This window comes from Antechinus flavipes, chromosome 1, assembly GCF_016432865.1.
Source record: "Antechinus flavipes isolate AdamAnt ecotype Samford, QLD, Australia chromosome 1, AdamAnt_v2, whole genome shotgun sequence".
NCBI lineage: Eukaryota > Metazoa > Chordata > Mammalia > Dasyuromorphia > Dasyuridae > Antechinus > Antechinus flavipes.
In genome coordinates this window covers 392,524,412-392,543,805 of record NC_067398.1, presented here as the reverse complement: position 1 = coordinate 392,543,805, position 19,394 = coordinate 392,524,412, and the positions used below count along the sequence as shown (strand labels likewise).

At 34.9% G+C, this 19,394-nt stretch overlaps 1 pseudogene; it reads left to right on the top strand.

Moving 5' to 3' along the window:
- Positions 1–4,625: 4,625 nt before the first annotated feature.
- On the top strand, positions 4,626–16,687 carry LOC127546002 (40S ribosomal protein S3-like; annotated as a pseudogene).
- The last annotated feature ends 2,707 nt before the right edge of the window (positions 16,688–19,394 follow it).

Here is a 19,394-nt window from a genome sequence, read left to right as displayed (position 1 = left end):
AACTTGTATGAGAGATGCTAAGGGGACAGAAACAATATTTGATACCTAATTGTCTATGTGGAGTGAGACTGAGAGGCTGAAGACAAAACAGACTGTAAATGTTGTAATGGGAAAAATGGTTGTGTTCTCAAGAATAACAGAAAAGTTTAGAAGAGAGAGCTGTTCACAAGGAAGAATAATGAGTTCTGGTTTGGAAATGTTGAATTTGAGATGCTTATGGCAATCTAATCCAATATGTTAAATAGACAATTGAAGATAAAGATATAGAACATAGAAAAGAGCCTAGGGTTCTGAAAATATAGATTTGGGTGTCATATATTTAGAAATGCTAATTAGCCCATAAGAATTAAGTGAGGTCATCAAATGACAGAAAGTAAAAATGAAACAGTTCATAAGTGCTTAATAAATTATTTTTAAATTAAATTAAGAAAAATGGAAAAATATGGAATGTAATTTATGTAGAATAAATTACTAATCCAACAACTTTGATACAATCCAACAAATGATACTTTCATGAAGATAAAATTTCTCTTTTTCTTAACATCTTAACTCCCTTTAAACAAAATAGAATGTAATATAACTAGTCACACAGACAAATTTCTTTAGAAAGATGGGCTAGTTTGAAGATATAGATATAGCTTCAATGTATTCTGTTTAAAGAAAGTAATTGGGCAGCTAGGTGATACAGTAGACAGAGGACCAGCCCTGAAATCAGGAGGACCTGAGTTCAAATCTGTATTTAGACAAGTAACACTTCCTAGCTGTGTGACCCAGGGCAAGTCATTTAACCCCAGCTGCAAAGGTAATTAATTGAAGTATGGAAAAATTAGCAGGATGATAAATCTAATAAAGTAATGTACATTGAAGTAGTGTAAAATTAAAAACAATGTTGCTTCATTTATGACTCTGATGTTTTTATAATCTATTTTTTAAATTTTTTTACTACTTCAATGTACATTAAAGAGTCATAAACAAAACAACATCATTAAGAAGATGGCTTCCCTAAGTTACACAGATGATTTCCTTCCCTTTCTAGTTAATTTGGAGAACCAGCATTCCAAATTGCTTCATGTTAAATTAAGTAGACTGCTACTGTAAAAGCAGCAGGCAATCTCAGAAATAGGCAATTATGACTCTTAAATAAAAAGATGACATATTATTCATAGCTATAATTTGCTCACAATAATGCCTTTTCATTTTCTCTCTAATTAAAAGATTCCAAATTATTTTCCCTCACTTTGTCAGTAATATAATATCCCTGTGACTGAAATACTCTGAAACATCTGTAATTTCATCAAGGTGGGTCCCCTCTCCATTGATGCAGAGCTCTTATCCTCTTCTTACCTCAGTAAACAAAATTGTGTGGTCAAACAAAACCATCAACTTGGGATAGACATCTAGAAGTATTGTCAGTGGTTCAAAGGGGATAAACAGGTTTTTAACATGTTAAATAAAATTCCAAATTGATTTCTGCAACATTTTGACCAATTCACAGATTTACCAATAGTACAGTAATATGCTACCTTTCCTCAGACCGTCAAGATTTTCCTAATTTTTTTGTTTTTTGTTTTTTTGTTTGCCAATTTTATAGATATAAAACAAAACCTCAAAATTGTTTTAATTCACATTTCTCTTAATAGCAATTTGGAATAGTCTTTCCCAGGGTAGCTAATCTTTCCCCCAAATCCCTTTCAACTATTTGTTTCAATTCCTTATATAATGTGGACATCAAATGTTTATCAGAAATATTTAAGAAAAATGTTTTCCGAAATAGCCACTTGTATCTCATTCTAACAGCACTAACTTTGTGTGATGTTCTTTGTTGGGTTTCTGGAGGTCTTTTGTTTTTGTTTTTTTTAATTTTTGTTTAATAATTACTTTATATTGACAGAATCCATGCCAGGGTAATTTTTTTTACAACATTATCCCTTACACTCGTTTCCGTTCTGATTTTTTTCCCCTCCCTCCCTCCACTCCCTCCCCTAGATGGCAAGCAGTCCTTTATATGTTGGATATGTTGCAGTATATCCTAGATACAATATATGTTTGCAGAACCAAACAGTTCTCTTGTTGCATAGGGAGAATTGGATTCAGAAGGTATAAATAACCCAGGAAGAAAAACAAAAATGCAGATAGTTCACATTCGTTTCCCAGTGTTCTTTCTTTGGGTGTAGCTGCTTTTGTCCATCATTTATCAATTGAAACTCAGTTAGGTCTCTTTGTCAAAGAAATCCACTTCCATCAAAATATGTCCTCATACAATATCGTTGTCAAAGTGTATAATGATCTCCTGGTTCTGCTCATTTCACTTAGCATCAGTTCATGTAAGTCTCGCCAGTCCTCTCTGTATTCATCCTGCTGGTCATTTCTTACAGAACAATAATATTCCATAACATTCATATACCACAATTTACCCAGCCATTCTCCAATTGATGGGCATCCATTCATTTTCCAGTTTCTAGCCACTACAAATAGGGCTGCTACAAAAATTTTGGCACATACAGGTCCCTTTCCCTTCTTTAGTATTTCTTTGGGATATAAGCCCAATAGAAACACTGCTGGATCAAAGGGTATGCACAATTTGATAATTTTTTGGGCATAATTCCAGATTGCTCTCCAGAATGGTTGGATTCGTTCACAACTCCACCAACAATGCATCAGTGTCCCAGTTTTCCCGCATCCTCTCCAACATTCATCATTATTTTTTCCTGTCATCTTAGCCAATCTGACAGGTGTGTAGTGGTATCTCAGAGTTGTCTTAATTTGCATTTCTCTGATCAATAATGATTTGGAACACTCTTTCATATGAGTGGTAATAGTTTCAATTTCATCCTCTGAAAATTGTCTGTTCATATCCTTTGACCATTTATCAATTGGAGAATGGCTTGATTTCTTATAAATTTGAGTCAGTTCTCTATATATTTTGGAAATGAGGCCTTTATCAGAACCTTTAACTGTGAAGATGTTTTCCCAGTTTGTTGCTTCCCTTCTAATCTTGTTTGCATTAGTTTTGTTTGTACAAAGGCTTTTTAATTTGATGTAATCAAAATTTTCTATTTTGTGATCAGTAATGGTCTCTAGTTCATCTTTGGTCACAAATTTCTTTCTCCTTCTGGAGGTCTTTTGGAGCAACCTTCATTTCAGTTGAGTAATCTCCAGGAGAATAGCCAGGTATTAAAGTCCAAATCCTTTATTGTCTTCTTGCCTGGGGCTGGGTAGCTTTCTTAGAGGCCTTCTACAGTCTTGGTTTCAGGGGAGAAGCTAAGTAGGACAGGCTGCTGCTTCAGTAGTGTAAGATGAAGTGAATGAATCTGGCTCTGTTTGGCTTCGAGAGCTTGAATTCCTGCCTCCAGTCCTCTTGTCTTCTCTGGATCTGTCTCCAAGCCTCTCAGTCCCCCAGGAGAGCCATTAAGAATCTGACCAGCTTGTAAGAATCCTTATTTCAGAGTTCTGGCCCATAACAACTTTGTTCTATTGATGTACTTTTAATTTTATATTATCAAAATGTTCCATTTAATCTTCTAATTTCACCTGGACACCTTATTTAAGAATATTCCTTTAGGTCATAGTTGTACAAGACAGTCATTTTTATTCTATTCCAAATTTTAGTGATATACCTTTTCATATGTATCCATTTGGAACTTATTATGATATACTCGGTAAGATACTACTCTAAGCCTATTTTTGGCTAAATTGTTTTATATGTTTCTTAGGATCTTATGTTGACTAGGGAATAGTTACCTCAGTAGTTATTTTCCTTGGCTTAACTAACAGTAGACAAATATGTTAAATTATTTCTAGGTTTGCTTAAGAGTGGGACATTAATTATGGAATTAGATTAATAAGAACAGGGATTAGACCTGTAATCTCATAATTTTCATTTGAATAATTTTCACTCTCTCCTTCTCAGTTCAAGTTATCCTGTTCTATTTAACATATAGTCAAATAGAGCTACGTGTAGCACTTGAAATTTAAATGACTTGCCTAGGATCACATATTCTGAGTAAGGATGTAGCAGAGGTAAGACTTCCTGGATTTAAAAGTACTCCTTTAGTCATTGCCCTCATTATTTTAATGAGATGCAACACCCTTCTGGAAAGGACAACTACAAAATAAACCTTTCTTACTGTAATCATACTTTTCATATATGTCTTTCATGAGAGAGAATGATATGCTACTGTTAAAAGATCATCATTGGGAAACCCAGTTTATTAGATGACTTCAGTAGTAAGAGAAAGTGGCATTGGCTTGTAAGCATGTTACTACTTTTGAGAAATCAAAGTGAGAAATTAAGTGTAATGTACACTTAATGTGACTCATTCATAAAACATAGAACTAATGTCAGAAATCAACGATGAAAAGAATTTTCCACCAGCTTGCTAGAGAAGGCTGGAGACAGCAAAGAGAATAATATAATCCCTTGCATAAGTCATGAGAAACACTGTTATCTTCCAAAATATTCTCTCAATTTGCCATAATCATTTATATAAGTCATGTAATAATTTATCACACCAATAAATTTTCCTTCAAAGCACTCCTTATTTGCAACAGTACCTTCATTTCCCATTTAAGCATGTATTAACTAAACTTCTACTTTGTGGAAGACATCATATCAGGTACTAGACATGAGTGATGACCAGTTCCTGATCTTAAAAAGGTATTTTTCTCTTGAACTTAAAATGTTTCCAAAGATAATCAAATGTAATATATATATATATATATATTATATATATATATATATATATATATATATTATATATATATATATATATATATATATATATATATACATATATATATATAAAACATTAATATCTAGATCAAAAATATCTTAGTGCAGGATTATTTATTTAATCCTGGACACATCAGAATTTTTTTAGGATGAACCTCTCATTTACTAAGGAAAAAAAATTGCAATTCACAAAGGTTCCAACAACTTGCCCAAGTTCACAAAGTCAGTCAATGGCTGAGTGAAAATTTTAACTCATTCCTCTGATTTCAGTTCCAACAATCTACCCATTACCAGGTGTGGCTCTAGAACTAGTCATTTTAAAAAGTAAAATTGTGGATGAAGTAAATTCTAAACATGCTCAAAGGCAAGTTCAAAGATAAAGCAGGGAAACAGAATGTTGAGTTTTCAGGACAGCAAATTATTTAGTTTGACTGAGAATCTGAAGAGAAGGTGAGTAGCATGAAACATATCTTTAGAAACATGACAAGTCAATTTTAAAGTTCTTTGAATGCTAATGTGCATAAATATTCTATTTTTACGGAACTGCCTAAGTTTCTTGATCAGTGGAATAACATGGTTAGGCTTGTGCTTTAGGAATATTATTTTGACCACTGTGCAGAGGAAAGACTAAAGGCGCTAGAGACTGAAGTTATCTGTAAGAAGGCAGATTAGAAAGCTATTATGATCGTTTGAGTGAAAGATAGAAAGGACATTGGTGCAAGACATTTTAAGAATATGGAATATACAAGGCCTGCCACCTAACTGAAAATGGAAGGCTAAAGAGAATGGAAAGACAAAAATAATATAGTTGAAATGATGCTGATGTCCTGAACTGAAATATGAAAATTTGAAGGAGAACTGGGTTTAAAGAAAAAGATTATGAGTTCCATTTTTGAACATATTAAATTTGTGATACCTTAGGGGCAGCAAGATGGAACTATCTAACAGAAAGTGAGTGATGTAGAAATGGTGCTCAGGAGAGATCAAAGTTGTTCAGATAGAAGATATCTGCATAAAAAAGAGGCTGTAGAATCTCACAAGAATGAGAGATTTTAGAGAAAGAAGAGGGTGAAAAAGAACATTCCAACTAATTGAATAAATAAATTTTGATTTTATGCCACTTTGTTTCTTTAAGCATTTTGCATAAATTCTCACATATGGTCAACCCTTTTCAATTGGTAGCATCATTAAAATTACACTTAGGAATTAATGGTATATATTTCAGAAAGGTATTTTTTAATTGCAAATATTTCATCAAGAAGAAGTAATATGATGTCATTATATTTTCCAAATATATAAGCACAGATTATTTATCAGTATTATGACTGACATGAAGACAACAGCAAATATGCCACAGAACTAAGGGAGGAGTTAGAACTCAGAAAATTCAAGCTAGTGGAGTTATAGAGTCAGGAAGCAGACTGGGCAGTTGAAATGAGCTAGATTTGTAGTCAGAGGATCTGGATTCAAATTAAGTAATTCCAGATTTAAGCAAAATAGCTTTAAAACTTCTGCTGGCACAGAGTTCTCCAAACTACCGCACATTGTTATATATAAAGCACAAGTAGATGGGATTGAAAAAAATATATTTTCTTTGTATCATTTTATTACATTTTTACATATGTGATGGAATATCCTTTAGGAATCATAAACTTACAAATTTATGGGAAATCAAATGATTCCTCAATTGATAACTTGACAAAGGATATGAACAATTTTCAGATGAAGAAATTGAAACCATTTCTAATCATATGGAAAAAAGTTCTAAATCCTTATTGATTAGAGAAATGAAAATTAAAATAATTCTGAGGTATCACTCACATATCTTAGATTAGTTAAGATGACAAGAATAGATAATGATAAATGTTATAGGGTAAAAATGGGACACTAATGCATTGTTGGCAGTCATGACATGATCCAACCATTCTGAAGTACAATTTGGAAATATGCCCAAAGGACTATAAAACTGTGGATACTCTTTGATCCATCAATGTCACTACCAGCTCTGTATCCTAAAGAGATCATAAAAGTTGGAAAAGCACCCACATGTACAGCAATATTTGTAACAGTTCTTTTGTAGTGTCAAGTTAAGTGGATACCCATCATTTGGAGAATGTCTGAATGCATTCAGTATATGAATGTAATGAAATTTTAGTGCTCTATTAAAAAAAATGATGATCAGGTTGATTTTAGAAAAGGCTAGAAAGAACTACATGAACTGATACACAGTGAAGTGAGCAGAACCAAGAGAACACTGTATACAGTAACAAGATTATGTGATGATCAACTGTGATAAACTTGGCTCTTCTCAACAATGTGGTGATGCAAAGCAATTTCAATAAACTTGGGATGGAAAATGCCATCCACACCCAGGGAGAGAACTATGGAGACTGGATATAGATTAAAGAATGGTATTTTCAGTTTTGTTTCTTTGTCTTTTTCCTCTCTTATATTTTTCCCTCCTTTTGGTTTGATTCTTCTTATATAACATGACTAATATGGAAATGTTTAAAAGAAATTCACATATTTAATCTATATCAGATTACTTACTGTCTTGGGAAGAAGGAAGGTAAGGGAAGAAGTTGGAAAAAATGTATACAAAGTCTCATAAAAATGAATGTTAAAAACTATATATCCATATATTTGGAAAAACTGTCGAAAATTTAATAAAAAAGAATCATAAAAATGAGGAACATATATTTGTTTACTGCTAGCTAATTGTGGGGTTTTTGTTTAAGATGCAGAGTTTGTCTAATGAGCAAAATGTTATTGAAAACATGAAATTATATTAAAGAAGAAACTTCAAGAGGAATTTGATTCATGATAAAAATTTTAACGAAATTTTCTATCATCTTGTAATAGTAAAGAAAACTTTTATGCTGATGGGTCCTATTAAACTAAATAGGTCTGAAATGGAATGGAACTTATGGGTAACAACAAGAAGGCTAGAATGCTTGAGATATATAGCAAAAAAAGGGGAGGGAGACATATTTGAAACTAGGCTGGAAAGATATGTTAGTTGGGTAAAGGGATTTTAATGACCAATTAAATAGGCTGTATTTTATCCTAAAGGAAACTAAGTTGCCTGTATTTTATCCTAAAGGGAACAGTGAAGCATTTTTAATAGGGAAATGATAGCCAGATTGCTTTAAATAGGACTTATAAAAATTAAGGCTAGTATTTGCTTTTCAAAAGTAATACTCTATACAAGATAAGAATTGTAAGTTTTTTGAGTAATATAAATATTGCATATAAATCTATAAAATAGCAAAAGATGCTACTTATTATATTGCTGATGATAAAATGTTGCAGGGGAAGCTAGATGGCTTAATAGATAGAGCACTGGTCCTGTAAGTCGGGAGGACCTGAGTTCAAAGCTGACTTTAGACACATATTACCTAGCTATGTGTCCCTTAGCAAGCCATTTATCTATAATTACTTTGCAAAAACAAAAGTTGCTTTGAGTATTGTTTAAAGATCTAATAGTTAATAAAGTCCAATGCTTTTCACCTCATCAACTAACATGCTACATCCCACGAAAAAGAATTAGCTGATCTTATGCATAAAAATAGCACTTCAAGTAGTGAGATGAATGTAGATCATGATCTCCATCTTGATAGATAGCCAGAAAATTTTCAGGCATGTGAGCAAACTAAAGGGCCCAAGGTTGTTTTTTTTTTTTTCCTTGATTTATTTTATTTTTAATTTATGGAATAAAACAAACATTTCCATTACACAGTACAATAAAAATATGATTGCACATGAATTTTCAAGTCTATTATACAAAATTTGCATTGCTTTCAAACCACAACAAACTTGTATTTTTTCCCTGATTTTCCTTCTACCCACCTTAGGGAGAGCTACTATTAGGCATAAATAGGCATATCAATGTATGCATATGTGCATTTGTGTGTGTGTGTGTGTGTGTGTGTGTGTGTGTGTGTATACAATTACCCAAAAATGTTTTTATTCATCAGCTCTTTCTCTGGATATAGATATTGTCTTTCTTCATATGTCTTTTATAGTTAATTTGGTTATTTATAATAGACAAAATAGTCACTCAAAGTCAAAATTATTCACTCAGTTATTCTTAAAATAATACTTAAAATAAGTATTATTATTAAATAAGTAAAATAATTCCTTAAAATAAAAGGAATACAATGTTTTCCTGTCTCTATTCATTTTGCTTTTCATCAATTCTTGCAAATATCTTTTCTAAAATCATTGAATTCATCATTTCTTATATAAAATCCATCATAGGGACTTCCGGTTAAGATGGCGGAGAGGAGGCTCACAGCTGCATAAGATCCACGCTTTCTCTCACTATCCGCTTCATTACCTCTGAATCAATGCTTGACTGAAAAAAAACCCACATATAGTTACCAAGAGAAGCCATCCTTGAGATTCGCCAAGAAAGGTCTGTCTTTACTGGAGGACTGGAGGGCACAGGCTGAGGGCAGCGGCAGTGAGAGCACGGGAGCAGACTGGAGAGGGGGTGGGGAGTGATCGCAGCCGTCTCTGCGGGGAGAGCTTCGCTACAGGTTTGGATACTTTGCTCCGGCAGCAAGTCAGCAGCCCAGCAGAGAAGCTAAAAACACCGGGGCTGAAGAACACAACCCCAAACAGCTGGAGTCTCTCGGGACCTGGCCATCCCCCCCTTCCCCCCCCACAGTGACTCAGCACGCTCTGGGCTCAGGCGCACACAGTCCTGCTAGTGCCTCACTGCTGCCCCCTGCAGTCTGTAGAGGAAGCTCGATAACATACCCAACCCCTCCCCCAAAGAAAGACTTCAGTTTTTTATGTTTTTCTTTGGTAGTTTGTCTCTGATTAATAGACAGAATGAGCAAGAAGCTGAAGAGGACTTTAACCCTTGACAGCTTCTACACAGATAGAGAGCAGACTCTAAATCCTGAGGAGACTAAAAACAGGCAGTCCCCAGGTGAATCCCCAAAGGAGGAGATCATCTGTTCCTCAGCACAGATGAACCTCATAGAAGTGATTAAAAAGGCTCTCACAAGGGAGCTAGAAGAAAAATGGGAAAAGCAGAGTGAGGCTTGGGAAAAGGAGAGGGAGGCTTGGCAAAAGAGCCTGGAGAAAGTTAAAGAGAGAGTGGATAAAGAAGTAAAATCCTTGAAAAATAGGATTGGTGAACTGGAAACAGAAAACAGCTCTCTAAAAAACAAAATTGGCAAAATGGAAAAAAATTCCACAGAACAAAAAAACTCAATTGGACAATTAGAAAAAGATTTTAAAAAAGTGAGTGAAGAGAATACTTCACTGAAAATTAGACTTGAACAAGTGGAATTGAATGACTCGAGGAGACAAGAAGAATCAGTCAAGCAAATCCAAAAAAATCAAACAATGGAGAAAAATGTGAAATACCTTCTGGGGAAGACAACAGACCTGGAAAACAGATCCAGGAGAGACAATCTGAGAATCATTGGACTTCCAGAAAAACATGATGAAAAAAAGAGCCTGGACACTATTTTCCAGGAAATTATCAAAGAGAACTGCCCAGAAGTCATAGGAACAGAGGAAAAAATAAACATTGAAAGGATTCATCGATCACCCACTGAAAGAGATCCTAAAATCAAAACACCAAGGAATATAGTGGCCAAATGCCAGAACCCTCAGATGAAGGAAAAAATATTGCAAGCAGCTAGAAAAACCCAATTCAAGTATCAAGGAGCCACAATAAGGATCACCCAGGATCTGGCAGCATCCACATTAAAAGATCGAAGGGCCTCGGAATATGATATTCCGAAAGGCTAAGGAACTTGGTATGCAACCAAAAATAACTTACCCAGCGAGAATGAGCATCTTTTTCCAGGGAAGAAGATGGACATTCAACGAAGTAAGCGAATTTCATCTATTTCTGATGAAAAACCAGAACTTAACAAAAAGTTTGATCTACAAATATAGAACTCAAGAGAAATCTAAAAAGGTAAAGATTAATCTTGGGAACTATATTTTGACTATATAGATGTATAAAGAATACATGTATACCTTGTTCTAGAAATTGATGTGGAAAGGACATTGTATCAGAAAAAGGGTAAAGTGGGGGTAGTACATCTCATGAAGAGGCATAGGAAACCTATTATATCTGAGAGAAAGAATGGAGGGGGATGAATATAGTGGGTATCTTACTGCCTTCAGAATTGGCTTTAAGTGAAAAATCTTAAGACATATTCAATCTATGGTGAAACTTCTCCCACCTCATTGAAAAGTGAGAAGGGAAAAGTGAAAAGGGAAGGAATAAGCTAAGAGGAAGGGAATACAGGAACTGGGAGGGAAAGGGGTAAGATAGGGGGAGGAACTCTAAGGCGGGGGGAGGGACACTAAAAAGGGAGGGCTGTGAGAAGCAAGTGGTGCTCACAAGCTTAATACTGGGAAGGGGGGGAAAGGGGAAAGAAGGGAGGAAAGCATAAACCGGGGTTAACAAGATGGCAAGTAATACAGAATTGGTCATTCTAACCATAAATGTGAACGGGGTAAACTCCCCCATAAAGAGGAAGCGGTTAGCAGAATGGATTAAAAGCCAGAATCCTACAATATGTTGTTTACAGGAAACACACCTGAAGCGGGGAGATACATGCAGGTTAAAGGTAAAAGGTTGGAGCAAAATCTACTATGCTTCAGGTGAAGTCAAAAAAGCAGGGGTAGCCATCCTGATCTCAGATCAAGCTAAAGCAAAAATTGACCTAATTAAAAGAGATAAGGAAGGACACTATATCTTGCTAAAGGGTAGCATGGATAATGAAGCACTATCTATATTAAACATATATGCACCAAGTGGGGTAGCATCTAAATTCTTAAAAGAGAAACTAAGAGAGCTGCAAGAAGAAATAGACAGTAAAACTATAATAGTGGGAGATCTTAACCTTGCACTCTCAGAATTAGATAAATCAAACCACAAAATAAATAAGAAAGAAGTCAAAGAGGTAAATAGAATACTAGAAAAGTTAGATATGATAGATCTCTGGAGAAAATGTAATGGAGACAGAAAGGAATACACTTTCTTTTCAGCAGTTCATGGAACCTATACAAAAATTGACCATATATTAGGACATAAAAACCTCAAACTCAAATGCAGTAAGGCAGAAATAGTAAATGCATCCTTTTCAGACCACGATGCAATGAAAATTACATTCAACAAAAAACCAGGGGGAAGTAGACCAAAAAATAATTGGAAACTAAATAATCTCATACTAAAGAATGATTGGGTGAAACAGCAAATCATAGACATAATTAATAACTTCACCCAAGAAAACGATAATAATGAGACATCATACCAAAATGTATGGGATGCAGCCAAAGCGGTAATAAGGGGAAATTTAATATCTCTAGAGGCCTATTTGTATAAAATAGAGAAAGAGAAGGTCAATGAATTGGGTTTGCAATTAAAAATGCTAGAAAAGGAACAAATTAAAAACCCCCAGTCAAACACTAAACTTGAAATTCTAAAAATAAAAGGTGAGATCAATAAAATTGAAAGTAAAAAAACTATTGAATTGATTAATAAAACTAAGAGTTGGTTCTATGAAAAAACCAACAAAATAGACAAACCCTTAGTAAATCTGATTAAAAAAAGGAAAGAGGAAAATCAAATTGTTAGTCTTAAAAATGAAAAGGGAGAACTCGCCACTAACGAAGAGGAAATTAGAGCAATAATTAGGAGTTACTTTGGCCAACTTTATGCCAATAAATTCGACAACTTAAATGAAATAGAAAAATACCTCCAAAAATATAGCTTGCCCAAACTAACAGAGGAAGAAGTAAATATCCTAAACAGTCCCATCTCAGAAAAAGAAATAGAACAAACTATCAATCAACTCCCTAAGAAAAAATCCCCAGGACCAGATGGATTTACATGTGAATTCTACCAAACTTTTAAAGAACAATTAACTCCTATGTTATATAAACTATTTGAAAAAATAGGGATTGAAGGAGTCCTACCAAACTCCTTTTATGACACAGACATGGTACTGATACCTAAACCAGGTAGGCTGAAAACAGAGAAAGAAAATTATAGACCAATCTCCCTAATGAATATTGATGCTAAAATCTTAAATAAAATATTAGCAAAAAGATTACAGAAAATCGTCACCAGGATAATACACTATGACCAAGTAGGATTTATACCAGGAATGCAGGGCTGGTTCAATATTAGGAAAACTATTAGCATAATTGACTATATCAATAACCAAACAAACAAAAACCATATGATCATCTCAATAGATGCAGAAAAAGCATTTGATAAAATCCAACATCCATTCCTAATAAAAACACTTGAGAGCATAGGAATAAATGGACTTTTCCTTAAAATAGTCAGGAGCGTATATTTAAAACCATCAGTAAGCATCATATGCAATGGGGAAAAACTGGAACCTTTCCCAGTAAGATCTGGAGTGAAGCAAGGTTGCCCACTATCACCATTATTATTTAATATCGTATTAGAAACACTAGCCTCGGCAATAAGAGTCGAGAAAGATATTAAAGGAATTAGAGTAGGCAATGAGGAAACCAAACTATCACTCTTTGCAGATGATATGATGGTATACCTAGAGAACCCCAGAGATTCTACTAAAAAGCTATTGGAAATAATTCATAATTTTAGCAAAGTAGCTGGCTACAAAATAAATCCCCATAAATCCTCAGCATTTTTATACATCACCAACAAAACCCAACAGCAAGAGATACAAAGAGAAATTCCATTCAGAATAACTGTTGATACCATAAAATATTTGGGAATCTATCTACCAAAGGAAAGTCAGGAATTATATGAGCAAAATTATAAAAAAGTCTCCACACAAATAAAGTCAGACTTAAATAATTGGAAAAATATTAAGTGCTCTTGGATCGGCCGAGCGAACATAATAAAGATGACAATACTCCTAAACTAATCTATTTATTTAGTGCTATACCAATCAGACTTCCAAGAAAATATTTTATTGATCTAGAAAAAATAACAACAAAATTCATATGGAACAATAAAAAGTCGAGAATCTCAAGGGAATTAATGAAAAAAAAAATCAAATGAAGGTGGCCTAGCTGTACCTGATCTAAAATTATATTATAAAGCAGCAGTCACCAAAACCATCTGGTATTGGCTAAGAAATAGATTAGTGGATCAGTGGAAAAGGCTAGGTTCACAAGACAGAATAGTCAACTATAGCAATCTAGTGTTTGACAAACCCAAAGCCCCTAACTTCTGGGAAAAGAATTCATTATTTGATAAAAACTGCTGGGATAATTGGAAATTAGTATGGCAGAAATTAGGCATGGACCCACACTTAACACCATATACCAAGATAAGATCAAAATGGGTCTATGACCTAGGCATAAAGAACGAGATTATAAATTAGAGGAACATAGAATAGTTTATCTCTCAGACTTGTGGAGGAGAAAGAAATTTGTGACCAAAGATGAACTAGAGACCATTACTGATCACAAAATAGAAAATTTTGATTACATCAAATTAAAAAGCCTTTGTACAAATAAAACTAATGCAAACAAGATTAGAAGGGAAGCAACAAACTGGGAAAACATTTTCACAGTTAAAGGTTCTGATAAAGGCCTCATTTCCAAAATATATAGAGAACTGACTCAAATTTATAAGAAATCAAGCCATTCTCCAATTGATAAATGGTCAAAGGATATGAACAGACAATTTTCAGAGGATGAAATTGAAACTATTACCACTCATATGAAAGAGTGTTCCAAATCATTATTGATCAGAGAAATGCAAATTAAGACAACTCTGAGATACCACTACACACCTGTCAGATTGGCTAAGATGACAGGAAAAAATAATGATGAATGTTGGAGGGGATGCGGGAAAACTGGGACACTATTGCATTGTTGGTGGAGTTGTGAACGAATCCAACCATTCTGGAGAGCAATCTGGAATTATGCCCAAAAAATTATCAAATTGTGCATACCCTTTGATCCAGCAGTGTTTCTATTGGGCTTATATCCCAAAGAAATACTAAAGAAGGGAAAGGGACCTGTATGTGCCAAAATGTTTGTAGCAGCCCTGTTTGTAGTGGCTAGAAACTGGAAAATGAATGGATGCCCATCAATTGGAGAATGGCTGGGTAAATTGTGGTATATGAATGTTATGGAATATTATTGTTCTGTAAGAAATGACCAGCAGGATGAATACAGAGAGGACTGGCGAGACTTACATGAACTGATGCTAAGTGAAATGAGCAGAACCAGGAGATCATTATACACTTTGACAACGATATTGTATGAGGACATATTTTGATGGAAGTGGATTTCTTTGACAAAGAGACCTGAGTTTCAATTGATAAATGATGGACAAAAGCAGCTACACCCAAAGAAAGAACACTGGGAAACGAATGTGAACTATCTGCATTTTTGTTTTTCTTCCCGGGTTATTTATACCTTCTGAATCCAATTCTCCCTATGCAACAAGAGAACTGTTCGGTTCTGCAAACATATATTGTACCTAGGATATACTGCAACATATCCAACATATAAAGGACTGCTTGCCATCTAGGGGAGGGGGTGGAGGGAGGGAGGGAAAAAAAAATCGGAACAGAAACGAGTGTCAATATAAAGTAATTATTAAATAAAAATTAAAAAAAAAGAAAAGAAAAAAAAAAGAAATGAAAGATAACACCTAAAAAAAATAAAATCCATCATAATAATATATCATAAGTTGTTGAACCATTCCCCATTTAATGGGCATCCCTGCAATTTCCAGTTCTTTGCCACTAATTGACAAAAGTCAGAACAGTTTTTGATATTCCTTATTGCCCTCTTCTTGTTCTCTAATGTAACCATGGGAATCAATATGTTTTAGTGAAAAGAGTAATGCCCATAAAGTCAGGAAACTTAGGCCCTAATCCTAAGCCTGACCTTCTACATGTTTACCAACATTTTCAATTTCCAATTAATTTGTTTCCACAGACATTTTTCTTATGTAAGAAACAAAGGACTTCCTATTTACAAAGAATGTGCAATGTACATGAAACATGCATTGTCTTAAACTTAAATGTGGAGGAGCAATGGTGAAACCATACAGAAATAAAAAAAAGAGATTCTTTATCCATTGAGATCATGGACCACAAGATACTAATTTCATTAGTATGATTTAGCACTTTCGATCAAATAATTCCAAAGGCACCTATGCTTCTTTGAAAGACACAAGAAGCCTTTTTCCTATCAGTGTAAGATGGCACTTCGAAGAACTCCAAGAAAAGGCAAGCTGAATGAGTTCTTCACTAAGGAGTTGGCTGCAGGTGGCTATTCTGGTATGGAACTTCAAGTTATTCAAACAAGAACAGAAATCATCACCTTAGCCACTAGGACTAAGACTGTCCTTGGGGAGCAGGGTCACTGAATTTGTGAACTGACAGCTGTAATTCAGAAAAGGTTTTGATTTCCCTTGAAGGCAGTGTACAGCTGCAAGCTAAGAAGGTGACTACCAGAGGTTTCTGTGCTATTCTTCAGCCCGAGTCCCTGCATTTCAAACTCTTGAAAGGCCTTGCTATGTATAGGGCCTGCTATGGTGTCCTCCACTTCTTTATGAATGGTAGAGCAAAGGGATGTGAGGGATGTATTTAGTAAGCTTAGAGACCAGAGGGCCAAGTTCATGAAGTTCATGGATGGCCTGAAAATCCACAATGGAGACCCCTTCAACTAGTACATCAACACAGCTGGGTTTCACATACTCCTCAGACAGAGTGTATTATTGGAAATTAAAATTAAAACCATGCTGCCCTAGGATCCAAGTGGCACGATTAGCCCTAAAAAGCCCCTGGCTGACATGTGAGAATCATAGGGCCCAAGAATGAGATTCTTCCTACTACCCCATCTCAGATGAGAAGAGGAGAAGACAGAGTAATCAGCTGTGTTCCAGCCAGTGTCTACTGTATAACAGGACTTTGTGACATCTGGAATGATATGCCTGAAGCTCTTTTGTAAAGATCTTTAATAAAATCTTTTTTAAAACAAACAAAAAGATATAAGAAGTTGGAGAAGAGGCAGGAAGACTAAGCAATGACTGAAATATTTTTTTCAATTGTTTCAGAAATCTCTTCACTGTAAGGTTTTTTATTACTTTTATGACTTCTGATCCCGTTGATGAATCCAGAGGTTTTAATTAAAAAAGGTTTCAGGTCTCTACCTTTGAATAATTTAATAACTATGCTCTTGAGGGCAATGCATGTTTAAATAAGCAAGACTGTCCTCCCAGAAATTTGTTTCCATATTATGTCATAGAAAAGTTCTTAATTAATAGAATATTGTAATGTATTTTGACTGTAGACCTTAAAAGTACATTTCTGATCTTTGATACCTAAAATTATACAGATGTCTCTAGGGACCAAGTTCATGAGGCTGTGGGCCAATAGTGACTAAGACTTAATAATGATAAGTCAATGGTAAGATCATGAATGCCCCCCCCCCACTCAGGCAATTGGTGTTAAGTAAATTGTCCAAGGTTACACAGCTAGGTAGACACAAGCTAAGTGTCTGAGGCCACATTTGAACTCAGGTTCTCCTGATGTCAGGGCTGGTGCTCTATCCACTGTGCCACTTAGCTGCCCTTCATGAATGCTTTTTAACAAATTTTTTTGTTTATTTTCAGCATTAAAGTCAATTAACAAAAATTTATTAAGTACTTACTTTTTTTAAATAAAGCTTTTTATTTTCAAAATACATGCATAGAAAATTTTCAACATGCACCCCTGCAAAAACCTCTGTTCCAAATTTTTGCCCTCCCTTCCTCCCATCCCCTCCCCTAGATGGCCAGTGATTTATAAATCTTGAATTGAGAGGTACATCAGTAACCATCTGGTCCAAAATCCAAATTGTCTTACCTGCTTTAAAAGGATTGTCATGAGAATATAATTTGAAAATGTAAATTAAAGAATCTGAAATAATGCAAACTCTCTGGAAAGAAAGTGTTATCATTGTCCTCAACTTTATATCTGAAAGGGTTCAGGTAGAAATGGTCCTATGACAAATTGTTGTCTACTTGGGGCAGTTAAGTGGCACACTAGATAGAGTACTGGGCCTGTGATCAGAAACACAGGAAGGAAGGAAGGAAGGAAGGAAGGAGAGGCGGGGAGGGAGGGAGGGAGGAAGGAAAGAGGGAGGGAGGGAGGGGAGTAGAGAGGAAGGGAGGAGGAGAGGGAAGGAGGGAGGGAGGGAGGAAGGGAAAGAGAAAGGAAAGGAGAGAGGGAAGGAATAATCCTTATTACCTGTGTCTGTTTCTGATCCATCAACAAATCAGTTTTAGAACTATTTTTCCACACTTCTCAAATTAACAGTATAAACAAAATCTCAGACACCATGGTTTCTGGTTAAAGCCATAATTTCTAGTGAGCTTATTTGAAGCATAAACATTTATCAGCTATGAATATATCATTGCTGTTTGAAAATTCTTTATAATCAAGCATACTCAATAAGGATTAATGCCTTTTCATGGACCTACATTTAACACTGTATACCAAGATAAGATCAAAATGGGTCCATGATCTAGGCATAAAGAACGAGATTATAAATTAGAGGAATATAGGATAGTTTATTTTTCAGACTTGTGGAGGAGAAAGAAATTTGTGACCAAAGATGAACTAGAGACCATTACTGATCACAAAATAGAAAATTTTGATTATATCAAATTAAAAAGCCTTTGTACAAACAGAATGAATGCAAACAAGATTAGAAGGGAAGCAACAAAGTGGGAAAACATCTTCACAGTTAAAGGTTCTGATAAAGGCCTCATTTCCAAAATATAGAGAGAGTTGACTCAAATTTATAAGAAATCAAGCCATTCTCCAATTGATAAATGGTCAAAGGATATGTATAATTTTCAGATGATGAAATTGAAACTATTACCACTTATATGAAAGTGTTCCAAATCACTATTGATCAGAGAAATGCACATTAAGACAACTCTGAGATACCACTACACACCTGTCAGATTGGCTAAGATGACAGGAAAAAATAATGATGAATGTTGGAGGGGATGTGGGAAAATTGGGACCCTGATGCATTGTTGGTGGAGTTGAGAACGAATCCAACCATTCTGGAGCACAATCTGGAATTATGCCTAAAAAGTTATCAAACTGTGCATACCCTTTGATCCAGCAGTGTTACTTCTGGGCTTATGTCCCAAAGAAATACTAAAGAAGAGAAAGGGACCTGTATGTGCCAAAATGTTTGTGGCAGCTCTGTTTGTAGTGGCTAGAAACTGGAAATTGAATGGATGCCCATCAATTGGAGATTGGCTGGGTAAATTGTGGTATATGAATGTTATGGAATATTATTGTTCTGTAAAAAATGACCAGCAGGATGAATACAGAGAGGCTTGGAGAGACTTACATGAACTGATGCTAAGTGAAATGAGCAGAACCAGGAGAACATTATATACTTCAACAATGATACTGTATGAGGATGTATTCTGGTGGAAGTAGATTTCTTTGACAAAGAGACCTAACTCAGTTTCAATTGATAAAAGATGGACAGAAGCAGCTACACCAAAAGAAAGAACACTGGGAAATGAATGTAAACTATTTGCATTTTTGCTTTTCTTCCCGGGTTATTTATATCTTCTGAATCCAATTCTCCCTGTGCAACAAGAGAACTGTTCAGTTCTGCAAACATATACTGTATCTATGATATACTG